This window comes from Lathyrus oleraceus, chromosome 7 (assembly GCF_024323335.1).
Source record: "Lathyrus oleraceus cultivar Zhongwan6 chromosome 7, CAAS_Psat_ZW6_1.0, whole genome shotgun sequence".
Taxonomy (NCBI): Eukaryota; Viridiplantae; Streptophyta; class Magnoliopsida; order Fabales; family Fabaceae; genus Lathyrus; species Lathyrus oleraceus.
The window spans coordinates 430,508,866-430,521,646 of record NC_066585.1 but is presented as its reverse complement, the minus strand read 5'-3'; the positions used below and the strand labels follow the sequence as shown (position 1 = coordinate 430,521,646).

At 39.6% G+C, this 12,781-nt stretch overlaps 1 pseudogene; it reads left to right on the top strand.

Moving 5' to 3' along the window:
- Positions 1 to 9,321: 9,321 nt before the first annotated feature.
- On the top strand, positions 9,322 to 9,421 carry LOC127109173 (uncharacterized; annotated as a pseudogene).
- The last annotated feature ends 3,360 nt before the right edge of the window (positions 9,422 to 12,781 follow it).

The window sequence follows — 12,781 nt, the reverse complement described above, 5'->3', positions numbered from 1 at the left end:
AAGTTTTAGCTAGGTGAAATTTCAAAGCACACCTCAATTCGTACTAGGTTGCGAATGGATTTTTGTTTAAGAGGATTTTGGGTTTAATCTTGACATCAACAACTACCGTTACAACTTAGATAACCCTATTTTTATGCCAATCAGTTTCAAGTACCCTATGATAGCTATCCTGGTTCCTTTAGTCTTATTTTACCCGTTTTCATTCTAGCGAAATCACATTAAGCCCTTTATCTTTTCGCGCACATAGTGGAGTAACCGGTTAGTGATTATGATCCGCTTTTTGCTAGAAGTTCTGGTACATAAGTCGGGTAACTTCATTATTCAGTCCATTGCAAATTGCGGGGGATCGGACCGTAGTCCGCCCTACCAAGTTCAGTACCAGATTCCTACTGAACCAACTCATAATGGACCTTTCGTATTGTGCTTTTGCATGATCTGCAACCTTTAGATCAAATGATCTGGTAAGGATCACCTAATTTACTTAGTGCATTTCTTGATATATTTATATATCTTAGGTTACTTTGGGGATCATTCACTTATATTCATCGGCTCTCCACGTAGTTTGCTATTAAGATGGTGCTGACTTCTGTATAAACTACTTGGGGTTGCCATAGAACTAAAAGTTCGAGGAATTGGTATAATAGGTACTTATCCTGATCTAACATATTGAGGTTCTCAAAGCGTTGTTACGGTAATGGTTTTGTTTTGATCTCACTCAAGTTTTATAAAGTAAGCAACCTTTATACTTATTGGGTGTGTTAAAATTTTTGTTATGGCTCAGGAAATTGAGGGGAATAGATAATAGAAAATTTTCACACTTAGGAACTTAACTTAAAATAAATATATATTATAATAATTTTTTTTTTTTTTTTTTTTTTTCATAATAAGAAAGGGAAATAACAATGAAAGGGAAAATAACATACTTGAAAAAAAATGAGAATGGAAAGAATATTGTTTCCCCCCCATACTTAAACTAAACATTGTCCTCAATGTTTTAAGGAAATGAAATACAAGATGGAAAGGAAAAAGAAAATAACAACTAAGGCTGCCTTCCGCCTCTGGTTCTTGGACCTGGTGATCTTTGACGTATGTCTAAGTTGTCGATCCTGTTGAACAATTCAGTAAACCGCTGGTCGGCTATGGCATTCCGAGCGTCCTGTTGCTGTTGCATTTGACGCATCATCTGCATCATCTCTGTATTCTGTGCCTGCATACCATCGATAGCATCCATAATGTCATCGTTGGTCGCAGGCCTTCGTCGTCGACGACGTTGGGAGGATGGGCCGGCGGCATTACTGGAAGGGTTTAGCGGGACTGATTGTTGTGTTGGCGGATGATCACCTTGTTCCATTTCTTCAAACTCATCTGTTTGCTGGTTTGTTTGTGAAGGCTCGGTGGTTTCAGGAGCGCTAAGATCGTAGAGGTGGCAGTCGGGGTTTGTGACATCAGTTAGGGTGGTATTGGGTAGCACAACACTCGGGACTGCCTGGTTGTTCACCATAAGATAATAGCCTCCGCCTACTCTGTTTTTAATCAGGCGGCTGGAGCGGCAATAGCTGATATCCATAGACAGGGGAGGTAGGGATTCTAAAGTTTGGAGTTTATCCCCTAGGTTCAGGCCAAGTGCTATGGAGGTTATTAATCCACCAATTATAAAGGGTTGCCGGCCTCTAGCGCATAAGGTGCGGATATGATGAAAGAGAAAAGAGGCGGCGTTTACCTTAGTATCCGGTTCGAAAACGCACTGGAGGAAAAATAACTCCTTCGAGTTAACCTTACTGTTGTTTGGTCTTCCAAAAAGTGTGTTTTGCAGGATACGGAGAAAATAACGGATGGTGGGGTTATGGATGTGGGAGAGAAGGAGTTCTTCCCAGTTGTAGGTATTTATACCGGAAATTTTCTTAAAAAGATCGAAAACTAGAACTGTGTTCCAGTTTGAGGTTGGAGGGATTCTGGCATGCAGCAGACCTTCTGTGGGAAATTGTAGCATGGCACTCAATTGGCGTTGGGTTAGAGAGTACTCGGTGTTAAACATACGGAAGGTTGTCGTACCGGTTAGAAATTCACCTTCACCGGCGGGAGTGGTGTAGTCGTAAGAACTTAGGAATTCTAAGGTTAGGGAAGGGTAGGTGGGTTGGTTATGGGTGCAAAGGAAGGTTAAATCGGCTTTACGGTGCATCCACTCGATACCTTGGAGTAAGCCCAATTGTTGTAAACAAGTTAAATCGGGGTACCTGGTGGGAGCGACGCCTCGCTGTTGGAAGCGCTCGAATTGCTCTTGCTGATAGTTGTCATCTCCGGATCGGAAGATGATATTTCCGAAATTTTGATTTCCCGCCATTGTGATGAATTTTTGAAGGGATGATTTGGAAAGGAAAATAAGTGTGTTTGATATGAGAGAATTGTTTTGTGGTGAATGAAGGAAGTTTTGGTAGGTATTTATAGGAGAAGGATTGGAAGGTAGAAAGAAAAAGTGGTTGAAAAGTAATTAAGTGTGGTAAATGAAAAATGAATGGGGAATGTAAAAAAAATTAAAGTGTAACGTTCGTCTCCAACGGCTCCTTAACGTTCACTTGTCTGAAGGGTGTTACGCTCGTCACAGGGGTGTGACGTTCGTAACAGGCGTTTTGCGTGCCGTTCGTCATGGAGTGTGTGACGCTCGTCACACCTCCTTTTTGGCAAGGCTTCAGTGGCGCTTCACAGAATTACTTTGGTAGCGTATTTTAATGTTTCATTTTGCTTATGATCATTTTTAGTATGCAATTTTAATGCATTGTGCACGCTTACTTGCTTTGTATAATAATAATAGTAGGTAACAACAGTAGAACATAATAGCCATTGCATAATAAAATTAATTAAACAGCTTCAATAAAAATGATCATAATGTATTACAGGGAAGGAAAATAATGAAATGAAATAGAAATAAACATGAATTCAAACAACATTAATGAAAAAAAATCTAGCCTAAAACTAAATAACTTAGAAAGAAATATAACTAAATTCCATCTATCTTCGGATCTCTGGCCGGAGGAGCAAAAGAGTTAACATGATGCCGTAACATACGTAACTGACTTGCCGTTCTGCTCATGCATTCTAGGATTTCAAGTCTCAAGTTATGGAAATCTTCCCTGAGGGCGTCTTGCTCTGACATCAAGGCTTCAATGACAGTTTTAATATCTGTTCCTGGCATATGGTGTCGGAGATCAGGCATGACTGATTCTTCGGTCAGGACAGGCTGAGGAGGAGGATCAATATCATAGTAGCCGGAAGGTGTCTGAGGGTCAGATTCAGCAAGAGAGATATGGTCAACATAGTGCTCATAGTCGTCACAAATCTCATAATCCTGGATGGATTCAGTGGATCCAGCCGGAGTTGGGGTTTCATTCAGGTTATAGAGCCAGTTCCTTTGATTATGAACACTAGTTCTAGGATCGGGCATGGTGAATAGGCAGAGAACCTGGTTATCAATAATAAGCTCGAACTCATCAGACCCTATGTTTGCTATAAACATAGTGTTGAAGAGGAAGGGTATACTCATAGTAGTAATGCCACAAAAAGGGTTAAGGTCAAGCATAGGCTGACGTAGTCCAATAGCATTACCTATCATAGTGATCAAACCGCCTATTCTAATGGGTGCTCGCTCATCCTGGATAAGGTGGTCCAAATTAGCTAACATAAAAGTAGCACCGTTTACTGGACGGTTCTGGGAAGCACAAAATATGATGAAGAGTTCATCACGTGAAACTGAAGTACTATTTGGCTTCTTCCCAAATAAAGTGTGGGTCAGGATCTTATGGAAACAGCGAAAAGCCGGGTTATGTATGTTTCCAGAGAGAAACTCATGTTCTTCGGGCTCATCATTTCCAGTCAGCTTACCCCAAAAGTGTTAAAGCTCTCTATATTCAAAAAGTTCTTCCTGGCTTACAGTGAATGTATCAAAGGAGGTAGGAAAACCCAAAAGGTTGGTGAAGTCTCTAATATTAAATTGGTACTCCATATTGAACATTCTGAACTGGATAAAACCTCTGCTAATTCCTTTTCCATGGCTAGGTAGATAGATTAATGAACTAAGGAATTCTAGTGTGAGTCTCCGGTAGGTGGTGAAATGTCTCAGGATAGGGGAGGTCTCCCATCCTATCTGATTCAGCAAAAACAGGACACTCTGTCTCAGTCCAAGGGCAGTCATAGCCCAATCATCAGCATATAAACTAGGTAGCATCTCTCTAGCGGCTAGTTCTTCAAACTTTCGTTTCTGAGCCATTCCTCTGAACTTGATACCCATACGATCAAAATGTCCCATCTGGTTAGTGTTAACTAGAGAAAAGAAACATGAGTTTAAGTCAGGATTTGGCCAAATGCCGAAAGAAGAAAAGAATTATTATTATTATATATAGATATATTTTTTTTTCTTTTTGAATAAATCAATAATGAATACTAAATAGAAATTAAAAGAATAATTAAGAGAAAAATAGAGAAATGATAATAATAATAGAATAATAAAATAACAGATTAATTTGTGGGTTGTCTCCCACTAAGCGCTTTGTTTAAATGTCGCAAGCTCGACAAAGAAACTGTTAAATATAGTCTATGAGTCCTGGGGGCGTTTCGTCTAAGTGTAGAATTTTCGAATCCTCGTTGGTTTCCGCATAGTGATAATGTTTCAGACGTTGCCCGTTTACGGTGAACGGTTCTGTAGATTGTCCTTTTATTTCTACCGCTCCACTGGGAAAGATTTTAGTGATATGAAAAGGTCCTGACCATCTGGATCGTAGTTTTCCCGGGAATAACTTTAGTCTAGAGTTAAATAAAAGTACTGCGTCGCCTTGCTTGAAGACTTTCCTTGATATACGCTTGTCATGCCATTGTTTTGTTCTTTCTTTATAGATTTTGGCATTTTCATAGGCGTCTCTTCTGAGTTCCTCTAATTCGTTTATGTCAAGGATTCTCTTTTCACCGGCGGCTTTATAATTCAAATTTAAATTTCTAATAGCCCAATAGGCTTTATGTTCTAATTCTACCGGGAGGTGACAGGATTTTCCATAAATGAGCTTAAATGGGGTCGTCCCTATGGGAGTTTTATAAGCAGTTCGGTATGCCCATAAAGCTTCTGGTAATTTCAATGACCAATCTTTCCTTGAAGTGGCGACCGTTTTTTCTAGTATTTGCTTGATTTCTCTGTTAGATATTTCCACTTGTCCACTGGTTTGAGGGTGGTAAGGTGTTGCTATCCTATGTCTCACTCCATATTTAAGTAGTAGTTTTTCGAGTACCTTGGATATAAAGTGTGATCCACCATCACTGACTACTATTCTTGGGATGCCAAATCTCGGAAATATTATATTTTTAAAGAGTCTAGTTACTACTCGGGTGTCATTTGTTGGAGAAGCTATAGCTTCGATCCATTTTGATACGTAGTCAACTGCCACGAGTATGTATTTGTTACCGAAAGAGGATGGAAAGGGTCCCATGAAGTCTATCCCCCACACGTCAAAAATCTCTACTTCCAAAATACCTTTTTGTGGCATCTCGTCACGTCTAGATATGTTTCCCGTGCGTTGACATCTGTCACACTCCTTAATAGCCGCATGTACGTCCTTCCATATAGTTGGCCAATAAAAGCCAGCTTGTAGGATTTTAGAGCAGGTCTTGGATGTACTTGTGTGACCACCATAAGGCGCAGAGTGACAGTGTTGGATTATATTTTCTACCTCTTCTTCGGGTATACATCGACGGAAAATACCATCGGGGCCTCTTTTGAAAAGTAAGGGATCATCCCAGTAATAGTGTTTTATGTCGTGGAAGAATCGTTTCTTCTGCTGGTAAGATAAAGTAGGTGGAACTATTCCGGCAGCTAAATAATTGACTAGATCAGCGTACCATGGTATGACAGATATAGCTAAGGTGGTTTCTACTTGCATGTCGGAGTTGTTCTCTTCCAAAGTAGCTATGAGTTTATCATACGAGAAATCATCATTAATGGATGTTCTTTCTGGTTCAAGGTTCTCAAGTCTAGAGAGGTGGTCTGCTACTACGTTTTCAGTTCCTTTCTTGTCCTTGATTTCTAAGTCGAATTCTTGTAGTAACAAGATCCATCTTAGGAGTCTAGGTTTAGCATCCTTTTTTGTTAAAAGGTACCTGATAGCAGCGTGATCAGTGTAAACTATTATTTTGGCTCCTACCAGGTAAGAACGAAATTTATCTAGCGCAAATACCACTCCTAGGAGTTCTTTCTCGGTTGTGGCATAATTCATCTGCGCTTCATCCAGGGTTCTGCTAGCGTAATATATAACGTGAAGCTTTTTATCCTTTCTTTGTCCTAAAACAGCACCTACAGCATAATCACTGGCATCGCACATTATTTCGAATGGTTCATTCCAGTCTGGTGTCTGCATAATGGGTGCGGAGATCAATGCTTGTTTAAGAGTTTGAAATGCTTTTAAACAGTTATCGTCGAATATGAATTCAACATCTTTCATCAACAGTCCGGTTAAGGGTTTAGTTATCTTAGAGAAGTCTTTGATGAATCGTCGGTAAAAACCGGCGTGTCCTAGAAAGCTTCGTACTTCTCTCACGGTTCTTGGGGGTTGAAGATTTTCGATTACCTCTATTTTGGCTTTGTCTACTTCAATTCCTCTGTTCGAGATGATGTGTCCTAAAACAATTCCTTCTTGTACCATAAAGTGGCACTTTTCCCAATTAAGTACTAAGTTTACTTTTACACATCGTTCAAGAACTCTTTCCAGGTTTTCAAGGCATTCTTCGAAACTTTGTCCGTATACAGAAAAGTCATCCATGAATACTTCCATGATGTTTTCGAGAAAGTCGGCGAATATTGCCATCATGCATCTTTGAAAAGTTGCAGGGGCATTACACAGACCAAACGGCATTCGTCTATACGCGAAGGTACCAAAAGGGCATGTGAATGTTGTCTTTTCTTGGTCATCAGGGTGAATTGGTATTTGAAAGAAGCCTGAATAACCGTCTAAATAACAGAAATGTGAATGTTTAGCTAATCGTTCTAACATTTGGTCAATGAATGGTAAAGGGAAATGATCTTTTCGGGTTGCTTTGTTTAGTTTCCTATAGTCAATGCACATTCTCCATCCCGATTCGATTCGTTTAGTTATAGTTTCTCCTTTTTCGTTTTCAATAACGGTTATGCCTCCTTTCTTGGGTACAACGTGTACAGGACTAACCCATTTGCTGTCAGATATAGGATATATAATACCTGCTTCTAATAACTTGGTTATTTCTTTCTTTACTACCTCACTTAGGATCGGATTTAGTCTTCTCTGGTGTTCCCTAGAGGTTTTACAGTCTTCTTCTAACATGATGCGGTGCATACAAATAGAAGGGCCTATTCCTTTAAGATCGGTGATGTGGTATCCTAGTGCAGTTGGATATTTTCTTAAGATATGTAGGAGTTTTTCTGTTTCGAGTCTTCCTAGATCTGCATTAACTATCACAGGTCGTTCAAGTTCTAAGTCTAGGAATTCATATCTCAGATTTTTGGGAAGTGTTTTCAAATCAGGGGTTGGTTTGTTAAGACACTGCGTAGGATCTGGTGTTATTGCTAGGCATTGTTTAGATTTGTCCTCTAAAAGATAGTCTGATGGTTTGTCTTCTCCTGACTCTGCTTCTTTTATGCATTCATCGATGATATCCATGAAGTAACATGTATCTTCTATTGCAGGTGCTTTCAAGAATTGGGAAAGAATGAATTCAATTTTTTCTTCACCTACTTCGAAGGTGAGTCGTCCTCGTTTTACGTCTATGATTGCACCGGCAGTTGCTAAGAATGGTCTTCCTAGTATAATAGGTGTCGTATCATCTTCTCTAATGTCCATAATTGTGAAGTCAGTGGGAATGTAAAACTGACCTATGCGTACGGGAACGTTTTCAAGGATTCCTACAGGATATTTGATGGAACGATCTGCTAATTGCACAGACATTTTGGTCGGTCTTAATTCTCCCATCTCCAGTTTCTTACATATGGATAAGGGCATAACGCTAATTCCGGCTCCTAAATCGCATAAGGCTTTGTCGATGACAAATTTTCCTATGTGACAGGGTATAGAGAAGCTACCCGGATCCTTGAGTTTAGGGGGCATGTTTTGGATTATAGCGCTACATTCGGCAGGGAGTGTAACGGTTTCGCTATCCTCAAGTTTCCTCTTATTAGAAAGAATTTCTTTTAAGAATTTAGCATATGAGGGCATCTGCGTAATAGCTTCGGTAAACGGAATTGTAACGTTTAATTGTTTAAGGAGATCAACAAATTTTCTAAATTGGCCTACATCTTTGGTTTTAACAAGCCTTTGAGGCTAAGGTATAGGTGGTTTGTAAGGTGGTGGAGGTACATAAGGTTCCTTCTTTTCTAGGGTTTCCTTATCACTCTCTTCCTTTTCCTTAGGTTCACTTTCCTCAGTTGATTTCTTAGGGTTTTGGTTTTCTATCCTTGGGTCGGACGGTCCTTCCACTTCCGTTCCACTTCTCAATATAATTGCATGAGCTTGGCTTCTCGGATTGGGTTGGGGCTGTCCAGGTAATGTACCAGTTGGTGCAGCGGTAGGTGCTTGTTGTTGAGCTACTTGAGATATTTGCGTTTCCAGCATTTTGTTATGGGTAGCCAAGGCATCTACTTTGCTTGCGAGTTGTTTAAGTTGTTCGCCAGTGTGTATGTTCTGGTTTAAGAAATCTTTATTGGTTTGTTGTTGGGAAGCTATAAAGTTTTCCATCATGATTTCCAAGTTGGATTTTCTAGGGGTATTATTGTTAGGATTCGGTTTCTGATATCCTGGAGGTATAGATGGGGCTTGATTTGGAGACTGTCCAGGTGCGTATAAAGCATTATTACTCTTATATGAGAAGTTTGGATGGTTCTTCCAATTTGGATTATAGGTATTCGAATAGGGGCTTCCTTGAGCATAGTTTACTTGCTCTGTTTGGATTCCAGTCAAGAGTTGACATTCCGCAGGAGTGTGGCCTTGGATTCCACAGACCTCGCAATTCTGAGTTATAGCAACCACGGCTGCTGGAGGCGATATGTTTAAACTTTCAATCTTCTGGACCAAAGCATCCACTTTTGCATTGACGTGATCAAGGTTACTTATCTCGTACATGCCAGTTTTCGGTTGAGGTTTTTCCACTGTTGTTCGTTCGGTTCCCCACTGATAGTGGTTTTGGGCCATGCTCTCGATAAGCTGGTAAGCATCAGCATAAGGTTTGTTCATTAGTGCACCACCTGCAGCGGCGTCTATTGTTAACCTTGTATTGTATAAGAGACCATTATAAAATGTGTGAATTACTAACCAGTCTTCCAAACCATGGTGTGGGCAAAGTCTCATCATGTCTTTGTATCTTTCCCATGCTTCGAAAAGAGACTCGTTGTCTTTCTGTTTAAATCCGTTTATCTGGGCTCTTAACATAGCTGTTTTGCTTGGTGGAAAATATCGGGCAAGAAAAACTTTCTTCAACTCGTTCCATGTGGTGACTGAGTTGGAAGGAAGAGATTGAAGCCATCTTCTAGCGCTATCTCTTAATGAGAAAGGAAAAAGACGAAGTCGAATTGCCTCTGAAGTGACACCATTAGCTTTAACAGTATCAGCGTATTGGACAAATACGGATATATGAAGGTTTGGATCTTCGGTAAGATTTCCAGAGAATTGGTTCTGTTGCACAGCCTGCAACAACGAAGGTTTAAGTTCAAAGTTGTTTGCTTCGATTGCGGGCGGAGCAATACTTGAATGCGGTTCATCTTGCGATGGAGCGGCGTAATCTCTAAGAGCACGAGCTGGTTCTGCCATCTCGGTTAAAGAAGGAAAATCTTTGAGATCAGGAAGGTCTATAGGAGGGAGATTGTTTTCAGCACGATATTCCCGAATTCGTCGTAAGACTCGGAGATATAGTTCTATATCGTTGATTCGTAAATAGAGCGGTTCGCCTTGAGAGCGAGTGCGTGGCATACAAATCAACGAAAGAAAGAAAATAGAAGAAAAAGAAACCTTAGTCTCTACAGCGTAACGGAAGAGTTACGATATCGATTGAATAAAAGTCCCCGGCAACGGCGCCAAAAACTTGGTCGCTCGACTGGGTGAGTCGAGAATGGGATACAAACTGCAAGTGCACAGTTCTATCGCGTAGTTTTAAAAGATATCGATCCCACAGGGACTTATGAATCGATATACCGTTATCTAAAGTTACTACGTAAATCTAAGGTGAAGATGTTTGATTGTTTGGGGAAAAACTAAGAGCTAAACTAATGTCTAGATTAAATATTAATAAAACGGATATCGGTATGTAATTCGTCAAAACTAGGGAATCAAGTCTTTGTCGGTTTCTTGGTTTTAAAATGAATCGTTTCGGTTAACTTTATTGGTTAAAGGTTCTATCTCAAACTCTCGCTCTGTTGAATAAACCATGATTTTATATTAATGTTGCTGTCACTTATAATTAAGTCAAAAACCATATTTTGAAAACAATAAAGTTGCAGAAACTCTTTTTAAGAAAATACTGACCGTTTTAAACACCCTTATCTCAAACTCTCGCTCTGTTGACTTAGGTTATATAATTAAATCCAAATGCTTAACTCTTGTCCTCACATTCAATCTTTAAAAATACTTTTTGGAAAAGGTCAGAATTTAATTAACTCTAAAACTTGCTCTCGCCCTGATCTAGAATCAATGCCTAACTTACACTGTCCAGTTAAAATCTCAAACTCTCGCTCTATTGATTTTAACTTCTTTATGTCTTTTACTTTTGTAAAAAATCCTGTTATTAAACCTGTAAGTTGAGACCATAAAAAGATTGATTTTGATTTTAAGTTTAGATAGACCGACTCAGTCTCGATCCCTTATTCTGCTTACTTTACATACCGATACCTAGGCAAATTAGCCAGACATGCTAAATAAACAAGAATTTATATCATGCATAAACAGACTCATTCCAGGCAGGCAATATGAATAAACAATAGAATAAAACATAAAAAATTAAATAACAATTAAAGAACCTGAATGCGTAATACAATGGTCTTGAACACTCCACCACAAGCCGGTAGGATTTGTTCTTCGATTCTTCAATTAAGCAGTAAAATAAATCAAGGAAATAAAACTCGAATATAACGTAAGGTTAAATCCGGTATAAAGTTGCACAGTAGTTTCCGGTGTGGAAACTATTATGCGAAAAATATCTAAAAGCTAAAAACGGGGAAGATAAATTGCAAGGGAAAAGAGAAAGTAAAGCTTGCTAAAGAAATAAATAAAATGAACAATGCTGGAAAGGAAGAAAAATAAGCAAAGGCGTGAAAGGAAAATTTGGCAGAGCTTTCGCAAAACTGAGCGTGCAAAAACTTCTTGTTCGGCAAAGAGAGGAGATGGCTATTTATAATGGCCTTGGTAACTGCCTTGCGTTTCCTACGAGTCTTCAGCATGGCTAAATACACGGCTTGGGAATAGGACACGAAGTCCTCAACGTTACTTCCATTCTTCTGAGAGCGTAACTTGCGCCAAAAAGCTAGTGGACTGGTGTGACGCTCGTCACACCATGTGTGACGTCCGTCACAAGGCTACTTCGCGTGACGCTCGTCACAACCCTTGTGACGCCCGTCACAGGGGCAACGTGCGCTTTCTTTTGGGCTGGGCTTGGTCTTGGTTATTTGTTTCCTTTTTATTGCTTTTTACACCTCCTTTTCCTCCTTTTTTCACTTTTGCTTCAAAATGGGTACCTGATGTAAATAGAAAAGAAATACTGCATAATATCTGATAAAATGGGATAAATTAAAGTAAATGATAATATAATCTAATTAAATTAAGTCTTAAAATGTGATATAATTTCATGTTATCACAAATACACCACTACAGAAAAATGGCGACTCTGCTGGGGATCTATATCCTTGGTGGTATTGCCTACTTTTCACCCTTGTTGTGTGATATTGTTTATTTGTTATATGACATATTTTTGTACAATTTGGGATAACTGTATTGATTGTAATGTGTGAATTGCTTGATATACAATTGTTGTTTGCTTGGTGATCTCTGTGAGATGAGTTCTATACCCGAACTCGAGTGCACCTTAGGATAGGAGAATGGCATAGTCTTGTTGACTGGTGTGGAGTATTCCTTAGCCAGTTGACTTGCGAGTCCATTCACTTGGTGGAGGTCATGTTGGATTAATAATGTCACACAAGTTATTTGTGGTTAGGCATTATTCTTTCAATCATGTGCCTTAGAAGCCAAGGACCTTAGTTTACCAAGCCCATCTTGGCCTATTTTTAGGACGTAGTGTGGAGGTCGTTCAGATGTAAAATCTGATGCGATTGTTACGCGATACTACACTCATAAGAGTCTCTCTTGAGAATATTTTTGGAATACGAGTATTCGTTCCTCCGATAATATTTGAATGATGGGATGATGACTATGGGAACCTCTGGTAGAACATGTTCGCCAGATTTAAACCCTAGTACACTCCCGTTGGGTGGTTCTTAACCGAGACTCCATGCTCGTGACTCTCAGCAAACCCGTGATTCATGGTTGAGTCGTTCAGACAACCTTAATATCAATGGAACCTGGGTGTCGATAAGGTGAAAACCATAATCCACCAAAACGGATGATTGATATTAAGGATGATTGAGCCGGTTCATGTATTGTTAATATCAATGGAACTTGGGTGTTGATAAGGTTAAAACCATAATCCACCAAAATGGATGATTGATATTAAGGATACTATGAGCTTTCCCATGACCTTTGTCTGGTGTGCTTTGCTTGATCCTTGAGTGTGATTGCTG